This window comes from Durio zibethinus, chromosome 20 (assembly GCF_047325235.1).
Source record: "Durio zibethinus cultivar Kanyao isolate XHJ-2024 chromosome 20, ASM4732523v1, whole genome shotgun sequence".
NCBI lineage: Eukaryota > Viridiplantae > Streptophyta > Magnoliopsida > Malvales > Malvaceae > Durio > Durio zibethinus.
The window spans coordinates 12,287,501-12,297,500 of NC_143181.1; the positions used below are offsets into that span (position 1 = coordinate 12,287,501).

At 48.0% G+C, this 10,000-nt stretch overlaps 1 pseudogene; it reads right to left on the bottom strand.

Annotated features, from left to right (window-relative positions):
* Positions 1 to 160: 160 nt before the first annotated feature.
* On the bottom strand, positions 161 to 1,934 carry LOC149513125 (18S ribosomal RNA; annotated as a pseudogene).
* Between the last annotated feature and the right edge of the window lie 8,066 nt (positions 1,935 to 10,000).

Below are 10,000 nucleotides of genomic sequence, written 5' to 3' on the forward strand. Positions count from 1 at the left end.
GTAAGCAAGATGACGTCGATCATTTCGCCCGTCTGATAAGGGGCACAAAGCGATCGTTGCACCCTTCCAGGGTCGGAAGAGGCTCGGGGCACCAGGGCACCCTTGCCCCCTCGATGTTTCATTAACACGTCCACGGATCATTCGTCAAGATGGGTTTCGATAATGATCCTTCTGAAAGCTCCCTTACAGAAACCTTGTTATGACTTCTTCTTCCTTTAAATGATAAGGTTTAGTAGACTTCTCGCAACATCGTGGGCAGTGAACTGTCCATGTCACCGTGATCCGAACACTTCATCGGACCATTCAATCGGTAGGAACGACGGGCGGTGTGTACAAAGGGCAAAGACATAGTCAACGCGAGCTGATGACTTACGCTTACTAGGAATTCCTCATTAAAGACTAACAATTGCAATGACTATCCCCATCATGATGAAATTTCAAAGATTACCCGGGCTTATCGGCCAAGGCTATAGACTCGTTGAATACATTTGTGAAGCAGGCGTGCAGCCTAAAACATCTAAAGGCATCACAGACCTATTATTGCCTCAAACTTCCTTGGCCTAAGCGACCATAGTCCCTCTAAGAAGCTAGCCACGAAGGATCACCTCCACGTAGCTAGTTAGCAGGCTGAGGTCTCGTTCGTTAATGGAATTAACCCGACAAATCGCTCCACCAACTAAGAACGGCCGTGAACCACCACCCATAAAATCAAAAAAGAGCTCTCAGTCTGTCAATCCTTACTATGTCTGAACCTAGTAAGTTTCCTTGTGTTGAGTCAAATTAAGCCACAGTCTCCACTCCTAGTGGTGCCCTTCTATCAATTCCTTTAAGTTTCAGCCTTGCGACCATACTCCCCCCGAAACCCAAAGACTTTGATTTCTCATAAGGTGCTGGCGGAGTCCTAAAAGTAATATCCGTAGATCCCTGGTCGGCATCGTTTATGGTTGAGACTAGAACGGTATCTAATCGTCTTCGAGCCCCCAACTTTCATTCTTGATTAATGAAAACATCCTTGGCAAATGCTTTCGCAGTTTTTCATCTTTCATAAATCCAAGAATTTCACCTCTGACTATGAAATACAAATGTCTTTGTTAATCTTTACTTTGATCCCGAAGGCCAACACAATAGGACCGAAATCCTATGATGTTATCCCATGCTAATGTATACAAGCGTAGGCCTACTTCGAGCATTCTAATTTCTTCAAAGTAACAACACCGAAGGAACGACCCAGGCAATTAAGTCCAGGAATGCATCGTCGATAGTAGGGACGAGTAGATCGGATGACTTAACCCTAGTTTCAACTATGAGCTTTTTAACTGTAATAACTTAAATATACGCTATTGGAGCTGGAATTATCACGGTTGCTGGCACTAGACTTGCCCTCCAATGGATCCTCGTTAAGGAATTTAGATTGTACTCATTCCAATTACCAAACGCATAGAGCCCGATATTGTTATTTATTGTCACTACCTCTCCGTGTCAGGATTGGGTAATTTGCGCGCCTACGCCTTCCTTGGATGTAGTAGCCGTTTCTAAGGCTCCCTCTTCGAAATCGAACCCCAACTCTCCGTCACTCGTCACAATCATAGTAGGCCACTATCCTACCATCAAAAGTTGATAGGGTAAAAATTTGAATGATGCGTCATCGACACAAAGGCCGTGCGATCCGTCTAGTTATCATGAATCATCATAGCAACAGCCATAGCTCGCGTTGACTTTTTATCTAATAAATGCATCCTTTCCAGAAGTCAGGGTTTGTTGGACGTATTAGCTCTAGAATTACTATGGTTATTCGAGTAGTAGATACCATCAAACAAACTATAACTAATTTAATGAGCCATTCGTAGTTTCACAGTCTGAATTAGTTCATACTTACACATGCATGGCTTAATCTTTGAGACAAGTATATGATTACTGGCAGGATCAACCAAGTAGCATTCCTTCAGGACGTTGGCACCGTGTGGGCCTCGATGCATCGACCAAGCAATGGAGAGAGCCCAACGCAAAGCGTAAGCATCGTGTATGTCAAGTACGTGAAATGCATAGCATCAAATGAACGGGGGTCGAGAGCTCACGCTCGCTAAACGTTCTGCATTCGAGAGCACGATCGAACACCGGTGCATCAACACTACCATGAAGGTTTGGGTGGCGCGCTTGGGACACCGACCACGATTGACATCTGACCAGTAGCCTCTCGGGACACAAAATGGATGAGAGATGTTGAGACATCCGATTTGCATCGATTCAGGTATGCAGCACAGGATCTCGATCATACCTTCAAGGTACCACGATCGTATGGGGGGAGATTGAAGAGGATGATGGGTTGACAGTTCGATGCATCAAGCATGGAGCCTGCCAACATGCACAACCATAGCACCACTATTATGCCCATTGCATACAAGTGGCAACATCCACGCACGTTGGTCCATAACCCACCCGATCGATTACTCCATAAGCAAGCGGAAGAAGTGACTTGTGAGGCCACGCCACAACCGTTTAGCACAAGAAAAACACAAGCAAGGGCCACGAGACTACCCCTACCATCCGACAGGCAACAACTGCACCATACAACCAATGCTTAGCCTAGCCGGGACCGCACGCGCGAGCTCCACTGACATTACCTTAGGGGGACATTGCCCAATTTAGGGACTTGTTCCTGGGATCTTGTGTAGCATTGGCTGTGTGCACGACCTCGTCGAGGCCAAGGCTTTTTTGTGGTCGATGAGAAGGGATCGAGAAACTGTCAAATGTTGAGAGACTTAGCTAGGCCAAGCCCGTAACCACAGCTTCTGCTCACACCACCCTAGGGAGCCATTGCTCGATTTAAGGACTTGGTTTGGGGTCTAGGGTAGCATCCACCACGTGCACGGGCTCAAGCTTGGCTCTTCTTTTTCGTATACACGCCAATCGGTCGAGGTCATGGGCACCTGTCGGTTATTGGAACAAGCAGTCACCTAACAAAATGGTCGAAAAGCATGCACACCTTGTATTTTGCTCAAGGGACGTTACCCTGGGTGTACGCAATGGGAGGCCCATCACGCACACCTACTCCCCTCGTGGGGGGTGAGAGGGTACCGGACCACCACCCCTTAAAGAGCATTAGAGATTTTATAGATATGCTACCAGTAGATGTTAAAGTGTCTAAAATGGGGGCACTTTCTCCAACACAAGCATATCCTGCACCAAGGGTGAGCAAGTGCCGATGGTTGTCGAGGCATGTGCCCGCACCAAAGGCCAGTGCATGCCGATGGTGTTCGATGCGACTGCCTACACCAAGGGCCATCTTCTACCAATGCTGATCGAGGTAGGTCCAACACCGATTCCAGCTTGTGCGCTTGCTGATTGAGGCATGCATGCACCGATGTTGGTTGAGGTATCTACCCGCACAAAGGCCCAGTATGTGTCGATGGTGTTCGAGGCAACCGCCCATACCAAGGATCATCTTCTACCGATGCTGATCGAGGCATGGCACATGCCGACGGTGATCAAGGTAAGTGCCCGCACCAAGGGCCGGCTTGTGCTAAAAGTGGTCGAGGCATGTGCTCGTGTCACATCCTGGGTGGGCACGCCAGGCACATCAGGCGCACCAGCACGTGAACCAGAGGTTGAGGCCCGCCACCAGGTGCGCTGGCAGGTATTTACGTGTAAGGCCTAAAAGACAAGGTCAGAACACTCGCCTAGCTTATAAGTCATCCCGTGAGGCCAAAGCCTGGCATGTAGGCTACTCGCAGCATATCCAGAAGGGCCCAAGGAGCTAGATATGCAAGCGAACATTCTGGAAGCTTGCAGGATCAGCAAAAGCCTCTTGGTAGATTTGGTTGACCTTAGAAATCTGGAGTTAGAATCCTGATTGATTGTAATATGTGTAATCCCATGATTTTAACCTTTATTCTAGGGATATTGCCGTTAAGTGTAGTAGGAGCCTCAACTATAAATAAAGGGCTGCTCCACCCTCATTTTTACACCATCAAACACTTCTATTTCAGTGAATACACAGCATATTCTAGCATTCTAACTTGTTATCTTGTTTCTCTTTAACTTGCGTAATCAGCTCTTCTTATTGTTCTAGTGCCCGCACGCTTATGTTTTAGGCTGACATATGCATAAAGAAGGAGATTCCAAGCCTAAGGCAACCTGGACTCTGAGTCTGAGGTCAGAGCCCGTGATAGTTGATATCAGAGCAAGTTCGATTTTGCATGTTTGTGTTGTACAGGTTAAATCGTGATTGAAGAGATGGCATCCTAAAGCGACGTTGCTAACCAACAACCAGAGGCCCAAGTGTAGGGGCATGGAAGAGGTAGAAAAGCCAGTTCAAGAGACATATGGTCTACTATGAATGGTAGGCTGGCCAAGATGGAGGTGACCATGGGCGACATGAGGGAAAAGCTTGAGAAAGTGGAGACTCACATTGCATCGCTAGACTCCATGGGGGAAGAGATCTAAGGTGAGCTGCAAGCTACTCTCAACGAAAACATAGACGTGATCACCCAAAGGAATGAGGCCTTTGAGGCTGAAGTGCTGACCTTATGTGATGGTATGGAGGCCATCGTCAACGGATGGAGGAGCTTGCCAGTGAGCTCATTGCTTGCAAGACTACCATTGGGAATGGCATGTTTGCTGGAGTGTCCAAGTCCAGAATGGATGTCCCTAAGCCTAAGGAGTTAAAATGGACTAGGGTGGCCAAAGAAGTAGACAACTACCTATGGGGTATGGAGCAGTACTTCCAGGCCATGGGCATGCAGGACGAGGCGATAAAGGTAAGCACTGCTGCTATGTATCTCACTGATGTAGCCTTGTTATGGTGAAGGCGCAGGTGTGATGATGTCAGGCGTGAGAGCGCCAAGATTGGAACCTGGGCAGAGTTCCAAAAAGTGTTTAGAGAGTAATTTTACTTGGAATATGCCGTTGATGAGATGTAGGCAAAGTTATGCAGGCTAAGCAAATAAGGGGACATAAGGGAGTATGTCCAAAAATTCTCTGAACTGATGCTACAAATCTTGAATCTAGGTAAGAAAGATGCCTTATTTACTTTCATGGTTGGGCTGAAGTCGTGGGTGAAGCATGTGCTTCAACATAAGAGAGTTCATGACTTGGCTAAAGCCATAACTACTACTGAGTCCTTGATAGAGTTTAAGCTTCTGAACAAGTTTGAGTCTTTCTAGCCTAAGGGTAAGGGCGGGGACGATAGGGATCGAAAGAAGTAGTCTAAGGGGAAAGACTGTGACTGGGAGTCCAATGATAGGGATCGAGACCGTTCAACCAAGGATGGCGAGAGGAAGCCACCACTAGGCAAGTGGAAAGCAAAGGGGACCTAGAGCCACTAGCATGCTACCTATGTGAAGGGAGCCACATAACGTGGAATTACCCACAAAAGGAGTCTGACGAGGAGCCAAAGTTAGGGGCAGCAAAGCTTGGGTCGTTGGTGCTCAATGCTATCTAGAGTAAGGGGAACCGCAAGCCAAAGGGCTTGATGTTTATGGATCTGATGGTTACGGGTCAAAAGGTGAGCACACTAGTGGACACAGGTGCCTCACATCTTTTTATTCAGGTGATAGAGCCCAGAAGCTCGAACTAAAGGTGCAGAAAGGGATTGGTACCATTAAAACGGTGAACTCCAATGAGGTTTCAGCCATTGGAGTAGCACAGGGAGTGGAGTTGCAACTTGAAGACTAGAAAGGTAAGGAGACCATAGAGGTAATACCCCTTGATGACTATCAGTTTATGATTGGGTTGGATTTCCTTGTTTGGATTAACGTCCTCTTTGTGCCTTTTATCGATTGTGTTTGCATCCTGGATGCACGGTGCCAATGCCTAGTGCCATTGAGAAGAGGGTCTGTAGTTAGGTCATGGGTGGTGTCAGCCATCCAATTTGCCAATGCGATAAGTAGGGAAGAAGACACCTTCTTGGCATCCCTGAAGTATGAGAAACCAAAAGAGAAGGAGACTGAGTCACCTTTGGAGGTGCTAAAGGTGCTGAAGACCTTTAGTGATGTGATGCCTGCAAAGTTGCCTAGCTAGCTACCACCAAAGAGGGAGGTGAACCATAAGATCGAGTTGGTGTTCGAGGCCAAGCCACCAGTTAGAGCCCCTCACCTAATGTCCCCACCAGAGTTGGAAGAGTTGAGGAAGTAGCTCAAAGAGTTAGTTGATGCTGGTTTCATTAGGCCATCAAAGGTACCATATGGTGCATCGAATCTATTCCAGTGCAAGCATGATGGGTCGTTACGGCTGTGCATAGACTATCAAGCTTTGAACAAGCTGACCGTCAAGAACAAGTACCTTATCCCACTCATTGTGAACTTGTTCGACCAACTTGGGAGTTCGAGGTGGTTCACCAAGTTGGATTTGAGGTCAGGCTACTACCAAGTTAGGATCACGGAGGAGATGAGCTAAAGACAGCATGTGTCACTCGGTATGGTTCGTATGAGTTCTTGGTGATGCCTTTCGGACTCACTAATGCCCCAGTAACATTCTGCACCCTTATGAATAAGGTACTTCAGTCATTCCTTGATCGATTTGTTGTGGTTTATTTGGATGACATTGTGATCTATAGCCAGACTTTGGGAGAGCATGTAGACCACTTGAGATAGGTGTTTGAGGTGTTACGGGTGCACAAGCTATTTGTCAAGAGGGAGAAGTGCTTATTCACCCAACAGGAGATCCCGTTCTTAGGCCACATAGTGGAAAGTGGCAGGATACACATGGATGAAGGCAAGGTGCATGCCATCCTGGAGTGGCAACCGCCAGCCAAGGTCACTGAGTTGAGATCGTTCCTTAGGTTGGTCAACTATTATAGGTGCTTCATCAAAGGTCACTCAGCAATAGCCACACCATTAACTGACTTGCTCAAGAAAAGGAGAGCATGGGAGTGGAGTGCAGGGCACCAGGAAACCTTTGATAAGTTGAAGCAGGCTATGTCGAAGATTTAGTCTTGGCGTTACCAAATCATGCCAAGAAGTATGAGGTGCATACGGATGCATCAGACTTTGCCATAGGGGGCGTGTTGATGCATGAAGGACGTCCAGTCACGTTCGAGAGCATGAAGCTGAATGAGACTGAGCGTAAGTACACGGTCAAGAGAAGGAGATAACTGCAGTGGTGCACTACTTGCGCACTTGGCACCATTACCTATTGGGGTCGAGGTTTGTGGTTAGGACGGACAATGTGGCGACCAGCTACTTTCAGACGTAAAAGAAGCCGTCCCCTAAGCAGGCGAGATGGTAAGATTTTCTTGCAAAATTTGACTTTCAGATGGAGTTCAAGCCAAAATGGGTGAACCTAGTGGAAGACACCCTGAGCAGGAAGGCTAACCTTGTTGCCATTAGCCAACCAGAGGGGTCACTAGTGCCGCACATCAAAAAAGGACTTGCACATGATCCTACAGCCAAGGCTCTTATGGAGTATGCCCAGCAAGGTAAAACTAGGCGATTTTGGGTGCATGATGGTTTGTTGTACACCAGGGGTAGTAGACTATTTGTATCGTAGCATGGGAAGCTCCGCAAGGAAATTTTGCAAGAGTGTTATGATTCAAGGTGGGCTGGACACCCAGGAGTGAGCCGCACCTTGGCATTGATCGAGGACCAGTACTATTGGCCGCACATGAAGGATGATATGAAGGGCTATGTGAAGATTTATCTTATGTGCCAACAGGACAAGGTGGAGCTCAAGAAACCATACGATCTCTTGGAGCCATTACCAGTGCCAGAGTGACCATGGGAGAGTGTTTCTCTGGACTTTATAGTCAGTCTACCCAAAGCAGAGGGGTTTGGAAGCATCATGGTAGTGATGGACAGGTTTTCCAAGTATGGAATCTTCATTCCAGCAACCAAGGACTGCCTAGTCGAGAAGGCAGCTCGATTTTTCCTGAAGAACATGGTTAAGTACTGGAGAGTGCTAAGGACCATTGTTAGTGATCGGGATAGGGCGTTTCATGGGCAGGTTCTGGACTGAGTTGTTCAAGCTGTTGGGGTCAAACTTGAAGTTTTTCACCAGCATGCATCCACAGACCGATGGGCAAACTGAGCGTGTGAATGGACTATTGGAGGTTTACCTCAGGCACTATGTGAGTGCCACACAACGAGACTTGCCAAAGTTGCTAGATGTTGCACAGTTTTCCTACAACTTATAAAAGAGTGAGGCAACAAACCAGAGCCCATTTGAGGTTGTGACAGGGTAACAACCACTAACATCCAGTTCGATTGTTGCGGGTTATACAAGGCCAAATCTAGTAGCATACAAGTTTGCCAAGGCATGGCAAGAGCAAACTGACTTGGCCAGAGTCTGTCTACACAAGGTGGCAAAGAGGTCGAAGAAGTGGGCAGATCAGAATAGGTGGGACGTGCAGTTCCAGGTTAGAGACTTGGTGTTGGTAAAGCTACATCCCATTGTGCGCCATAGGGGGCTGCACAAAGGCCTAGTCTGGAGGTGTGAGGGACTTTTTCGAGTAGTCAAGAGGGTGGGCAAGGTTGCCTACAAGCTAAATATGCCACCCAAGCCAAAGGTACACCTAGTGTTCCATGTGAGCATGCTCAAGCCGTTCCATGAGGATGAGGGAGATCCAAGACGGGTAGAATTAAAACGTGCGCCATTGGGAGCAAGAGCCTCATATAAGAAGAAGGTCCACAGTATCATAGCTGATCGAGAGGTGAGACAGAAGAACTATCAACCAAGACAAGAGTACTTGGTGCACTGGAAGGGACTTCAGACAGTGAGGCGAATTGGGAACCAGCAGAAGACTTATGGCAGTTCGGGGATAGATCAAGTAGTACCTTGCAGGAGATGCAACAAGGGCATTGCATAATCAAGTTTGGGAGAATGTCATGCCCTGGACGGGCACGTCAGGCACACCAGCACGCGAGCCAGAGGCTGAGGCCCGCACACCAAGTGCGTTGGTGGGTATTTATGTGCAAGGCCTAGGAGACAAGGTTAGAATTCCCACCCAGCTTGCAGGCCAACCTGTGAGGTGAAGGCTTGGCATGCAGGCTGCCTACACCACATCCAGAAGGGCCCAAGGTGCTAGATACGCAAGTGAACATTCTGGAAGCTTGCAGGATTAGCAGAAGCCTCCTGGCAAATTTGGTTGACCCTAGAAATCAGGAATTAGAATCCTGATTGATTGTAATCTGTGTAATCTCATGATTTTAGCCTTTATTCTAGGGATATTGCCGTTAAGTGTAGCTGGAGCCTCAATTATAAATAGAGGGCTGCTCCACCCTTATTTGTATACCATCAAACATTTTTATTTCAGTGAATACACAGCATATTCCAGTATTCTACCTTGTTATCCTATTTAGATTGACTTAGGCATAAATGAGGAGATTCCAAGCCTAAGGTCGCACAGATTTTGAGTCTGAGGTTGGAGCTCGTGACATCCATACCAAGGCCCAGCACGTGCCGATGGTGGTTGAGGCAACCGCCCACACCAATTTGAGGCATGTGCCCGTACCAAGGCCTAGCACGTGTTGATGGTGTTCGAGGTAACCACCAGCACCAAGGGGTGTTCAAGGTAACCGCCCATACCAAGGGCCATCTTCTATCGATGGTGATTGAAGTAACCGCCCACACCAAGGCCCAGCATGTGTCGATGGTGTTCGATGCAACTGTTCGCATCAAGGGCCATCTTTTACCTATGGTGGTCGAGGCAAGTGCCTGCACCAAAGGTCGGCTTGTGTCGATGGTGGTCGAGGCATGTGCTCATACCAAGGCCTAGCACATGCCGATGGTGGTCGAGGTAGCCGCCCGTACCAACTCGAGGCATGTGCCCTCATCAAGGCCCAGCATGTGCCGATGGTGTTCGAGGTAATTACCCGCACTAGAGGCCATCTTCTACTGATGGTGATCAAGGCAACTGCCCAAACCAAGGCCCAGAATGTGTCGATCGTGTTCGATGCAACCACATACACCGGGGGCCATCTTCTACCGATGGTGGTTGAAGTAAGTGCCCGCACCAAAGGTCGGCTTGTGCCGATGGTGGTCGAGGCATGTGCCTGCTCCAAGGCCC